General features: G+C 30.5%; 2 long non-coding RNA genes across 6 annotated transcripts; both read left to right on the top strand.

The window, feature by feature from the left end:
* The first annotated feature begins 1,452 nt into the window (after positions 1–1,452).
* Positions 1,453–5,527, top strand: LOC118479688. 4 transcript variants are annotated; one of them, XR_004860058.1, is made up of 7 exons: positions 1,453–1,741; positions 2,582–2,611; positions 2,676–2,878; positions 3,298–3,374; positions 3,772–3,900; positions 4,026–4,164; positions 4,248–5,527. It is a non-coding gene; the product is annotated as an uncharacterized LOC118479688 (long non-coding RNA). The 4 variants fall into 4 exon arrangements; XR_004860057.1 differs by having other exon boundaries at positions 3,775–3,900; XR_004860059.1 differs by lacking the exon at positions 3,298–3,374 and having other exon boundaries at positions 1,454–1,741.
* Positions 5,528–7,663, top strand: LOC118479689. 2 transcript variants are annotated; one of them, XR_004860062.1, is made up of 3 exons: positions 5,528–6,993; positions 7,080–7,396; positions 7,506–7,663. It is a non-coding gene; the product is annotated as an uncharacterized LOC118479689 (long non-coding RNA). The 2 variants fall into 2 exon arrangements; XR_004860061.1 differs by having other exon boundaries at positions 7,090–7,396.
* The last annotated feature ends 6,833 nt before the right edge of the window (positions 7,664–14,496 follow it).

The following is a 14,496-nucleotide window of genomic DNA, read 5'->3' on the forward strand; positions in this document are numbered from 1 at the left end:
GCCAAATAGTACGTGTTCTTAAACAGAAGATAGAATCAGAAGGAAGCCAACGAAAGCATAGCCGGTCTTCATTTGTCGGCTTGTAAATGATTTAATGGATTTGGAACGTTGAGTTTCCATTTTAAAATTGGACATCAAACCTTTCTTTATATCTCTAGTGTTTCTTCTCTTGTTTCTACCTATTTTCCAAAATACCCTTTTTGTAACTCCAACACGGAACTTGTTAAAATAATATTCCTAAATATGAAAGGTTTTTAGTTTGAAACGTGTTGCAAGTTTGATATATATATATGCATGTATTGTAATACTTTCAATCAAAGTTTTAACTTTTACCCTTGCCATTCAAAAAAGAAACTCATTTTGCAAAAAAAAAAAAAAAAAAAAAAAAAGCCACTAAGTTAAACATTAGTTAACCTTTATGTTTAAAAAATTCCCAAATAAATTAGGCATGTTTAGTTTATTAATGTACTAGGTTACAATCTCATGTATTACACAAGTTGATAAATGTAATGTTATATAATTAATAATAAAAGGGCATGTTTTAAAAAAAATAAAAAAATCTATATGCATTGCATGGTTAAATAAACCCATGCATTATGTAATAGAATAAAATATATTTTAATTTGTTAACATATACAATCATCAAGACATACATTTAAAAAATGAACATTACATGACAGTTATAAATTATGTTAAGTTAACTAGTAAGATTACCCGTGGTTTCTGTCAATATCTATTTTGGTTCAGTATAGCAACCGAAAGAAATATGCTTAAATGAATATTAACACGTGTTATACATCGACTGAAAACATAAAAATAAATTTAAATTGAACAGCGGGACAGGCTGATTATATAACCATACAAAAAGCAACTTGGGTTGCCTCTCTAGAATGAAAAATTGCGACTTTTAAAAATCACACATACCCCTTTGCTTAACAAATACATTTGATTGGGTTGCCTCTTTAGAATGAAAAGTGATGACTTTTAAAAAAACCACACATACATACCTTTTTGATTAACACATACCCCTTTATTTAACAATACATACCATTTGGTTAAATATTGCCATAATAAATAATTACATAAGATTGGATTAGTTTAACATACATACATGATACACCACCGGTACCAAAAACGTCATGCCTCTTCAAATCATAGCTTCAAAAATATACTATTGAATTAATAAGACAACGTTTGATTTATACCGATACGTCTCATCAAATCGCACCGTTCAAATATTATTCTATTGAACTAATAAGAACGTTTGATTTAGTATAATAATTGTCATTTGAACACACCACCTTCAAGAAAATGTCTGTTGAATTAAAATAATACATTCCCCGTCATAGATATCCACTGCAAATGAAATCTATTACTTATATTAAAACAAAACAATTTTGGCCACTTGGCATATCCTTAAACCATTTTTTGCCACCTGTCAAGTTAATAGTAGACAGATTTCTTCTTTGGGCGGCAATGGGTCGATTCACTTCCCTATTTCACTTTGATTGTACCCCCCGCTCCAATTGATTCAACATGGCGTAGCTAATAGGGCTTGGTTAAAGTTGGCTTCTCACATACGCTTTTCTATACTCTCTCTCTCTCTCTCTCTCATTCTCACATAATCGTTCATCATACTCCGAAACCCTAAATCGCTGATTCGCCTTCCTTCGCTCTGATTCTATCCTGTGTGACGAGGTTTATTCAATCTTCAAATAGTCAATAGTGATCATCATCGATGGTAATGATCCTGATATCTTCTTCTTTTATGGTTGATTGAACGATTCATTAACGGTTTTGTTGTTTATTGATTCTATGTTTTTGATTCCATTTGTTGATGAATACATTGACCGTCGATACTCAATATTGAAAGTGAAACGCCGATTGATGTTGTTTTTGTTTACAGTTTGTTCATTAGGATTTGTAATAGACGATTATGATGTTTGGCGGATTATGTTTTTTTTAGGGTTTTAATTGTTGTCTTCGTGTAGTCTTATTTCTTGATTAGCAGCAGCCGTTTTTTGTTGTGTTTTAGGGTTTTAATTGCAATTATATGATTTCAAAGTCGAATAAGTTAATCATTTTTTGTTTTTATTACTAAGTTGGTGGTGTATGATTTGATACAGTTTTCATTAAGTTATGATGTTTGTTTTCCTATATTTGTGGTTTAAAGCTTATTTAGTTATCCGAAATTCAAAATCATAGTTTTGTCTAAGTGTCATAGTGTATCCGAAACCATTATCCATTCAGACATATATAATAATCGATTTATTGTTTTTGTCTTACAATTATATGATACAGAACTCATGGATTTATGATGTATGTTTGCCTATATTGGTGTTTTAGTTTTAGCATAGCATTATTATATGAATCCAAAGAATTTGAACAACATATTAAAAATTGTTATGCATTCTCATCTGATGTTAATAATATGATCCGCTCTAACACAAACATTATGCACGGTGTGAAAATTTAGTGATGTTTGAATACATACCATGGTTTATTACTCCATTAAGTAGTATTTGTTGCCTGATGTTAATGTTATTTTTCTTCAACAACGATGGTTCCTGGATTCTTGAAGATTGTATTGGGAGTTTCAAAGACTGAACTGGTAATAATTAAATTATCTATTATATATACATTCTGATATTTTTATAAATTGCTCCCATTAATAGTTAATTGCAGAAAACAGAGGCGTTGAAGAACCTTAAGCATAGATGATTCTGAATACAACGAAATACAACCGAAGAGTCAGCGGCTCGACTGCTCGAGCAAAGGCGTTGGAGCATAAAGTTGTCCGAGTTCATTACGACTGTGTAACACGAAAGACAAGGCGATTCAAATGCATCTTAGGTTTAATGAGATGATCGATGTGAAGGTATTGGTTTCTGTTTAGATTTTGATGTCTTTATTGTCTATGATTAGTCCTAATTTATGTTTTGGATATGGACGGATGATATTTACTAAATGTTAGGTTTATTGTGTTAAGTAAAATGTTTCTGTTTGACTATAAGTAGGTAACGGAGTCTAGAAACTCTCTATGGTTGTTATTGCTTGAAATTAGTCTCGAGATTTGCTTCATATTCACGCTTAAGAAACTAATTCTAATGAAATTGTTTAAGATATCAGTGTAGTGAAATGCATTGACTCTCTTCTCTCCTCTTTGCACGTACAATCTCCGCTCTTTTGACTCTCTTCTCTCCTCTCTGCAATGTTTCTCTCTCTACAAATTTACCCTTTTTATTTTAATTTAATAAAACAACATTGTGATTGTGAATTCTCTGTGTGAATCAACAGAAAGTCTTCTTATTAACACACCATATGAAGATTTAAAGAATCTTGAAATAGAATTTCTTGAAAACCCATGAACAAAGGTATGATCTTTCTTGATTCATCATATGTTTTTGTAATTTTTTGTCATCTTTTTGATCTGGGGTTTGTCTGTTTTTGTTTATTTTGCTTTTAATTTCTTTAAATTTTGATAAATTTAGAAACTTTATAGTTTGCCCCTTTATATATTTGTTGCTATTTGGATAATAGACTAATTAGCTGGTGATTAAAAGCAAATTTGGATATTTTAATGATGTACAATTAGGAAGATTTGGTCTTATTTTATATTGGGTTTCGTTATGTTTTGGTTTTGACTTTTGGATCATGAATCATAATATGTTTGATGTTCTAAGATTTAATTGCGATGAAAACATTGATCAAATCGTAAAAAAAAGGGATTTACTATTCATATAATATTTCTTTGGTTGATTTCATTGGCAGTAGGTAGCGGAGCATCACCGGAAATAAGACCTACAAGAGGTTGAAATATTGATGGTATTGGCTGAAAGCGATTGTAATACTCGGGAGAGGAGTTGTATCGTTACCTTTTAATGTAACACAAACGTCCAGGTATCCCCGTTTGTTAATGCTTTCACTTTCAACCAATGAATTAGGAGAATGAACTGCAAGTTCATTCCAACTTGCAAGTTTTCAATTATATTATAATCAAAATTATATTTGTTGTGGGACGGAAGCTAAAAAATCTTCATAGTCGGTGGATAGCGGTGGTACGCTGGCGTTTCATGACTACGAATTGAAAATTTGTATTAAGCAACTTTACAGCAACGTTACTTACAATCGGTGACAGAAGTGTTTCGTGTATTTTTCTTTATGGTAATTGGCTTTAACTTCTGATCCTCTTTTGATTGCATGTATTTTCTTTGATTCCTATCTTGATTTTTAGTTTCTGGTGGAAGATTTTTACAGTTCTTGAAATAAGAAACAAACAACATACTTTGAGAACTAAGAGAGAGGCGTATGAGACAGCAGCATGATAGTGAGGAGGAAGAGTAGACTTCTCAATTATTTTCTTTTCCTAGAGTGTTGAAAAAATACAGTGCCAAAAGGCACTAGAATATGCTACTGAGGTTTATAAGTCTTTTCTTCCAACAACAAGGCTACTGAGTATGTATATTCTATCTTTTGATTATTTGATAAAATAACAAAAATCAAAAGGGCATTGGATATTTGGAGTAGGTGAGTAGCTGGCATTGCATTAAATGATTATGTTCCATTTTGACGTAGTTTTCATAGTAATTTAGTTAAAATATGAAGACATGGTCTAGGGTCAAGATTCGAAGACCAAGAATGTTATAAGCTATTGCATTTTGACGAACAACTCATGGGTTCTAGCCACGGTGAACCGCCACTAGGGTTAGCCTTGTGAAAAGTTTGGACTTATAGCGGCCTATTTACTTATGAATGAGCTGATTTCAGGTAGGTTTTTAATCTCAAATGGGTTTTTTAATCTTCCAAACATGTAGAGTTCAGTTATCTTCTTTCGACTACGGAAACATTCTTCATTGTAGTTTACTAATTGATTATTACTTGAACGTTTATTTAATTCAAACGATTACTTGAATAAATTATAGTTATTCATTTGTGTTTTAGTCCATCCGCGAACCTCGCGGGTTCTTAAACTAGTAACTAATTAAATGAGTACATACAAATGATATTATATTACTATGATATATATTTTCACCAGCATTAATATATAATACTTATCTTAAATAATCATCCACCTAATTCTTAAAAGTTAAAACCGTTTCATATTTCCATCCCCAATCGCATTTTCCCAATCTTCTTCCACAGGCCTTCAAACGCTCTTCATCAAAATATTTCTACTTTGCCATTACGTACATAACTTTTGATTATGATGATTCAATTCATCCATTAAATGTTCATCATATTTCCCTTACTTGAAATTGAATTTCAATCTTCATACTGACTCCCACTCGGCCAAGTTGAATATAAATTGGGGTATTATTTACTTTCGATATTCTTGCCATGCATATGATGACGATTACGTGTTTTTTTTTCTCTCTATTTTAATTCATCCTGAATTGCATTGTCATCGTGTCCCCCAAACGTTTATCTCTCTATTAGAATCACATTAGTGTAAATTTCACATCCAATAATCACTGGATCAATCAGTCGGTTACATTGTATATTGGCTTAAATTTCCCCCACATTGTAACCTTTTTATATGTCTTCTTTCAATAAAGAACCAATTCTAACAGTTTGTTGTAATATTAGGAATTTTGTATGCATATTTTAAGAATTAAAACAGGATCACTCTATGCATAACGATTTAAAAGTTCCATAAGGAACTAATTGTACCAATTTATTGTAGTATTAGGGGTATTTTTTTCATGATGTAAGAATTAAAAATTATATTACACTATAGATATTGATTTAAAAAAAAAATAAAAAGTAAAACTTAAAGCTGATATGTTATACACAATTATGTTATAGGGTATATTGGTTGTCTCAGATTAGGGTATATGTATTCCTATTGCAATTTATCCACTACGCTTTAAAGGTATTGTCGACTTGAATCACATTAGTGATTTAGTCTGAAGGTTCACATCCATATTTCATAAGTTTATATTTTTTATGATTCTGTATGAATTTTTTTGGTCCAATTTATTCATTCTTTAAACTTTAATTATCTAAAGGTAGAGTTCACATCTGATTATCATACGATTATAGTTATGTTTATTTATGTGAATTGTTTTTTTCCTCCAAAGATCATTCTTTTTCCATGCTTTTCTTACTTGATGTTCATGTAATGAGGACAAAAAAAACTAGAAACTTAGATTATTAAGTTGTACTTATTCCATTATCGTTTATTGTTTGAAATCATAAGAAAACTGAAATTCTTTCAATGTATTCCTTCTTTGGTCATGGTTTTGATTTAGATGATGAACCCTGTCACTATTTAAGTGCTGAAGTGTGGTTAGATTCTTCACATTTGTCATGATATTAAGTGCTGAAGTGCCACTATTCAGATGATGTTCCATGTCGCTTTTATCCTGGTATGAAGTATCACTTATTACAAAACTACATTAGTTGGTGCTTCATATTGTTTGCAAACTTTTCGAAGGACAACTCATTTGTTTTACGTGTTGTGTTTAATTACAGTTTTTACTGCTGATCCACTTATTCAAATCTCTTTATTTACCAAACATGAATTTTATGTCTTATTATAATATTATTGGGAACATATATTTGATCACTGTATACTCTTTTTACCATTTCATTGGATCACATAGGAACCTCAAAATGTCATTCATTGAAATATCAGCGATTCAACTACATAATAATGCTAAACATCTTCAAATAAGAGTAATAAGAAGATGGATAGCATACAGGAAACCACAAGAGCTTTACAAATCAAACAGCTGGTCTGTGCAATGGAACGAGACTTATAAGTTATGTTATGCCATGACAATTAACAAAAGTCAAGGCCAATCTACAAACAAAATAGGTGTTTATCTTCCTCAACCCATCTTCGGCCATGGTTAGCTATATGTTGCCTTCTTTAGAGCCACCTCTCCAGATGTCTTAAAAGTACTCATCGTACCACAAGAAAATGACCCTTCTAACATAACAAAAGATATTGTTCTCTCGGACTTCCTAAATCAAATATTCCATATACAGGTATGTTCACCTCAATACATATAATGAGAATATACATAAATCATTATTACATTCGTTAAATATCACATATATTTACTTTATTTCAGTGATCTACAGGGAACTTCTAATGATATTCAAGGAGATATTTGTGATTAAACTACAAGATACTTAGTGGCGAAGTTTGAGATTTCCGACCGGGGTCGAAGACGTATATACAAAAGTTTTCTATAAAACCGGGGGTTTCAAAAACGTATATACCCAAAAATTTCTATATAAAAAGTACATACTCTGCACTACTGAGGGAAAAGTTCGGGGGGTCGGCCGCCCCCTCCCGCCCCCCACAAAGCTACGCGCTTGAAGATACTCCAACTAAGGGTTACAAGGAGATGGATGTTATGCTATCTTTTAGTAGATAATCAATCATGTAAGCTTCATAAAATATATATTAATAATTATACATTGTTCCTTTCAAACAAAAAAATATACATTGTTATTATTTTTCACACACATTAATTTTTTTCCTCATTACGCAGATCATACTCCAGCAATAACTAAACACCATCAAGCACTTGATAATTCTCATTTGATGCAATAATATTGCTATGCTATTAAACGTTAGTTATGCTACACTTCAACACCATATTGGCCCCTTACCGAAATTTCAACTTTGTACAACAATTGTCAGTATATTAGTGTGCCCAATAATATCAAGATATTATTAATATTTGTTTATATGGTTTGCCAAATGTTGTGTATGTTACTATGGATAAATAACTTAAGCTAGAAATAAGTTTTGCATATATAAAAGAGCATTCACATTTGATTCTAAAAACTTTTATATTCAACTCCCGCCGCAACGCGCGGGTAGCGTTAACTCGTTTTAAATAAATTGTAAATGAAAACACAAACACTATCTTAAATATAAGTTTATTATTAAAGGAACTTAAAACTACAACACTAAACATAAAGAAAAAAATAAAAATAATAAAGTTTAGAAAGAAAAAAAAAACTTAAGAAAGAAACAAAAAGCCAATAAGATGAAAACATTATTCACACAACTTGCTAGTTGTAATTTACGACAAAACATAGACCAACTGAAAACGTACGTAAAAATAAGCACGAAAACGTATTATATTTGAGCTGATCCATAGCAAGTTACTACCGACAATCAATTTCAATTGACGATCAACTTTCATGCAAATTTCTGTCAATCATGCAAATCCAGAAAACAACTTGCAATGGCTTTTCGATAAGGTAAACACAAATTTTCTCACATTGGTCGATCAACTTTCATGAACACTAAGTATAATTGTATTATAAAAATAATCATATTCGATCTAAGGTTGAAAGTGACCTTTTGTTCAAGAATTTAGAAAAATTATATGCGCGTGAATGACATACGCATACGATGTTTAAGGTAAATGTTGAATACGAACACGTACTTGTACGTCGACCCAAATGAAACCACCACAAAAGAATTACAGTGAAAGGGACAATAACTATAAATAATGTATACATATAACTAACAAGTGCACGTACGGCAAGAGATATACGAATTGTTGGATAAATCTAGCCATGTTCAAACAAGCATTAGTTGTATTCACTGCTTGGGAGTCACCACTATTTGCCTACATCTAATTAATACGAAATGATTTTGTTTATATTTTCACGATGAACTCAAAGCTTGATCCAATAATAAAGTTTATATTTTCACCACAGTCCACATGGATAAACCAATTAAGGACGGCACCCTAAGCTTTGGATACTCATGTAATTGTCAACAAAACATTATTAACCTAGTTATTTATATTTAAATAAAAGTTATTTTTAACCGTCTGGTAAGTAAAAGGTTTGAAAAGTATAAGCTAAAAGAATCATAACATGAATCCTATTTCATTACTGAAGTCAAAATTCTAATGTATCCCCATTATCATATACTGGTTAATATATATATTCGAAAAAAATATGGGATATTGGATTTTAATAATCTTATTTATTTGTTGTTGCCGTTCACAGTCTCAACTTCAAAAATAACCATTGGGAGTTCCAACTATTAATAAATTTGTCTCCAATGGACCCTGACTAACAGAACTCTAACGCTGTTAGTCTCTCGTCGCCGGAAAAACGTTTTTGGCCGGAAAACTCATTTTTTGTCAGAAAACTCAACTTTTTCGTCCCAAACCTCTTTATAACTTTGTCACGGACCTTTAGGAACCTTTTTCTAGTAAAAGCTCCAATTATTGAGGTTGCTGGAAAACTTCTTTTTGCTTGGATAACTCAACTTTTTGGCATGAAAACTTAACATTTTCGTCACAAACCTCTTTGTAACCTTAGATCGGACCTTTAGAACCTTTTTCTGGCCAAAAACGTATTTCCGATGACCGGATACTAACGGCGTTAGGGTTCTGTTAGTCAGGGTCTATTGGAGGCCAATATGTTAATAGCTGGAATTGCCAGTTATTATTTTTTAAGTTGAAATTGTTGGCGGTTAATAATAAATAATTGGATTATTAAAATTCCAATATTCAAAAAAAATATTTATGATTGTATTTTAGGGGCTAATTAGACGGTATCATATATAACTTGGTTCTATATCAAACAATCGGTCTTTGTTTTTTTACTTTTTTTGTTCTTATGTTGACATTATATGACTTCTGCAAAGAAGTAATCAAAAAGGAATATCTAAAAGAACACACTTACAAAAGATAGGTAACGGCCGTAACGTCATGATCATTAAAAATGTTTGAGAAAATATGTAAAAGAGCCAGTTTGAAATGGATATCTTTTTAGAGTAATAGAACCTGTTTATTTTTATCCAAAACTGCGAAAGCTACTTAATAAAAAACCACGTTTTATTAAATTTATAAAATATTATATAGATATTAAAACCAGCTTTATTTAGACCCGTATAAGATTTTGGGTTTCTATGTATCCAGTATGATTTTAAAATAAAGTTCGTTCACAAAAGATTGGATCCTTTCAAATTTAGACTTTTGTGTGCATCCTAATTTCCTAAATACCCTTTGCGAGAGTAGGAAAATTCACTCAAATGATTATCTTATATTATACTCCTAGGGTTGAGATCCTGTACAAACAATGCTAACCGTAAGAACCATAAGAACAGATCTGAGCCATTGATAGTTTAAATTAAGGGTTGATATTGATTACAAATAAAACCCCAATAATTAATAATTAATACTATCAAGTTAGGGTATTTTAGTCATTTAGTCATTTCCTATAAAATACTAATTCCACCAAGTTTTTTAAACTAAAATAACTTTTATATATTTCATTAATTTTGGAAAAAAATTATACCATAAAATCAAGTATTTTTTTATCTTTAATATGAGTATCATATTGATATACTTTTTTTTATTTATAAAAATGACTTTTTAAAAAGTTACAAAAACATGTTTTATAATTGTGCTAGTTACGTAGTTGGAATGTGCTAATATGAAAATGTATTGTGTTAATTTTAAATCTATATGTATGCTCTTATTTTATTATGTAATTCTTATGTGTTGTTATTTTTTTCCTTTTGTGTTGTTATTGGGAGCATATTTATAAATAAATTTGTTTTCTACTAGTTATGTAATAGTATGTGTTATTTACAAAATTAAAACAAAAATATGAAATTGTGCTAGTATGTAACAGTATGTGTTGTTTATAAAATTAAAAAAATGAAATTGTGCTAATTATGTAATAATTATGAAATTGTGCTAGTATGTGTTTATAAAATTAAAAATAAAAAAATTGTGCTAGTATGTAACAGTATGTGTTGTTTATAAAATAAAAAAATGAAATTGTGCTAGTATAGAACAATATGTGTTGTTTATAAAATTAAAAAAAATGAAATTGTGCTAGTTATGTAATAGTATCTGTTGTTATTTTTTTCCTTTTATGTTGTTATCGGGAGCCTATTTAGAAATAAATTCGTTGGAATGTCGTATTTTTATTGTGCTAATGTTGTTTTGTTGGTGTTACAGTCGGATGCCCAGACGGTGGTGTTAAGAGAGTGCTAATGTCGTTATTTGATTGTGCTAATGTCGTTTTTGATTGTGCTAATATTGTTATTTGATTGTGCTAATGTCGTTTTTTGATTGTGCTAATGTCGTTATTTGATTGTGCTAATGTCGTTATTTGATTGTGCTAATGTCGTTTTTTGATTGTGCTAATGTCGTTGATAATGGAAGTTCCTTTTTTGATTGAAACGAGAATGATGATAATGTGGATGGTCTTACGTTATGCTAATGTCGTTTTTTGATTGTGCTAAGGTCGTTGATAATGGAAGTTCCTTTTTTTTATTGAAACGGGAGTGCTAATAATGGAAGTTCCTTTTTTGATTGTTCTAATGTCGTTCATGTGGGTGTGCTTATGTTTTTTTTTTTTTTTTGTGGTTCCTGAAGGTTTGTTTATCTGAATATGTTACAAAATTTCAAATTTTGGTTTGAATTAATATGCATGGATTTAGGGATATTTTGATAATTAATTTTAATTAATTATAAATAAATAGGGTCAAAATGTCTAAATTACCCCTAAACTAATTTTTAATTGAATAACACTTGTCATTTATGTATTGGTTCTTATGGTTCTTATAAAAACAAGAGTTTGTATTTGATCCCATGCCTATACTCCTATAGTCCTATCAAGAACTAGCATACTTTTGTTTCATGCCATATTCTAAAGCCCCTATAATTAATTTATATTTTAACGAACTTGACTAATGACTATCACAAAGGAAAATTCCAAAATGATGTGTGGATTTTTGTATTTTTGTTGGATTAAGAAGTATTTCATAAGATTAGTTAGAGTAATCCAACTTGTTAAACTTTCACCACTTCAGTTTGTTTGATGCTTGCAGTTGTGGGAAGAAACGATCAATTAAGTTTAGAAAAAAATCGGAGCTTTTAGTTGTTTTCTAGTTATTCGTCTAATCGGAGCTTTTAGTTGTTTTCTAGTTATTCATCATCAAAACATGCAACATTAACCGGCTTTCTATAAAGTTTATTACATTTTTATACAATAATCACTATATTACATCACAAGTTCATAATTAAATGATGACGAGTTGGGTCACCAGCGTTGTCTCTGATCACGGGTGTGTGTGGTCTTTTGCCGATAGGTATACCCGGGTGGTTGGGGTTTCAGGTTTTGTTTTTTGGTTGAATTTTTTTATCAAGGATTGAAAATATATATTTCTTCGATCTATTTTTAAAACTCGAAACAGTTTTATGTTTTTTGGATATATTTTTATCTGGAAACGATAGTTTAAGTTGGATTGAGTTTACCAAAGTTTGATTGTTCTCTTTAAGGTAGCTTCCAAATATATAGAGTTAAAATTGGTATAATCATGTCACTTGACGATCTACTTACCACACATATTTAAAAACAAAATAAATAAATAAAACAAAGTTGCTTAATTCTTTTTATTCTTGTCGAGTTCAATACAAACAAGTCACTTTAGATGATAAAGTACTTCCAAAAAGGTTGCTATTGCATCTACATGCAAGATGATTGTCATAATGCTACGATAAATTGACGTCTTAAACGCACACAATAGTGTCTATCATTCTTTGAAATAGTGTTAACTAAATTATGTGATACAAGATTTAATTTGTTTTAATTTCAAGCAAAACATAATAAAGAGGCGTAACGTGACATGGGCGAAACTTTATTAGGTGTTGAGGATGTTTCGACCTTACCGATTTTTCGCTCGTATTGTTAATTTTATCAAAAAATTCTGAACTTTTTTGTAGTGTAAAATAGTGTATTATTAAGAATTCGGCCTTCACGGATTTAGGATTTTAAGAATCCGACCCCTATCAAATTTTCGTTCAAACTCCACCACTGTTTCAGATGCGTTTACTTTAGACGCTTTTTGAATTATAAACTATTCCTATAGTAACATTTCTAATTGTGAACAATTTATATTCATGTTTGGTCTATATATATTATTTTTATATTTAGATTTTAATATTATTTTATTATACATAAAAATATAATATTTTTAGTGTTAAAAACCTCGTATTACAACACGTAATTAATAACATGTTTATTTTTGTTGACGTTTCAATGTGAATTTTTTTCGCTGTTGACACTTATATATGACTACGATATGTTTAAATTACGACGTACTTTTGCATCGTTACGTTTCGATGTTCAAAGTCGCAACTACAACAAACACATGTAGATATTATTTTGGTTAATGTTATTACTTTTTATTTTCCTTATCCTTTGTCATAGTGTGTGATATCGAATTGAACTCTCACCGTGTCCTCGTCGCAGTGCCATTTAGATTTAAGTCTGCATAGTCTATACTTACTCTTCAATAATACACCATGTAACAAATTTAAATTTCCTTTTTTATTTAACCTATAATAATTAAAGTTAACTTTTAACTCTATATTAACCGTGTTTTTCCATATTTTTACTATCGTTTAGATTGAAGCCCGAATGATATAATATTAATCCACTGATATGCCAGATCACAAATACATATTCGCCTGCATTCTTCTATGATCCGTCGCGAAGCGCGGGTCAAATACTAGTTTATAATATTTTCAAGTATAATAAAATGTAAAATAAAAATAATAATAACAATAATAAATAGGTACTTTTGTATATGGTTGGGCAACTAAAGCACATGGGTTTGTCTAAATGCCACGAATTTACCATTTATCAAGGCTAAAATCATTAATCATCTACCAATCTTATAAAGGAAAATCTCGAAAATAATCATTCATCAAGCTTTATTTTTAAAATGGCCACCTCCCAAGTTATGGAAGAGACATTTCACGCTTGAGAAGAGTCAATTAATAATTAATAAGTTGTAGCGTCGTCCAATAGGATGGAGACACGTGGCTGGTTTTAATTGCAAGGCGTCTGGGAGACGTCGGGAGACTCCTGGGAAAATGTCTCAAGACAAAAAAAAAACAGCCACGTGTCATGTTTGTATTGGATGACGCTACAACTTGATAATCATTCTTGAAATGACGCTTCCCATGCACATGGATCCGTGAAACGTCTCTCCCAAGACTTGAGAGGTGACCATTTTGAAAATAGGGATTGATCAATGGCCATTTTCAGAATTTTCACATCTTAAAAAGTAGTTTTATAGTGATATTTTACTTCGAATTAATATAAAAATTGTTACGAATCACAAGAGGGTAAAAGAATGCGTTTTGAATTATGAAAATAAATTTCAAGTAGAAGATGCCTAAGAGCATTCACATCCATTTCATCAATCATATTTTCTCTCTCATTTCAATTAAATAATATACTTTTTATACCTTTATCAGTACTTTTTTTTTATTTCTCCACTGACAACCACTTTCAAAATACATTAAAAAATTATAAGGGGTTGAACACTATCCCGCAAATATGCATATAAACATTAACATTTTCTGTTTTCTCGACTCACAGTCACTTACAACTACCTTTTATAATATAAAAAGCCCACTCACAAAATTTGGTAGATGGATTGTGAATGCTCTAACTCATGGAGTACATATTGATTCCAATTTT

Source organism: Helianthus annuus, chromosome 6, assembly GCF_002127325.2.
Source record: "Helianthus annuus cultivar XRQ/B chromosome 6, HanXRQr2.0-SUNRISE, whole genome shotgun sequence".
NCBI classification, from domain to species: domain Eukaryota; kingdom Viridiplantae; phylum Streptophyta; class Magnoliopsida; order Asterales; family Asteraceae; genus Helianthus; species Helianthus annuus.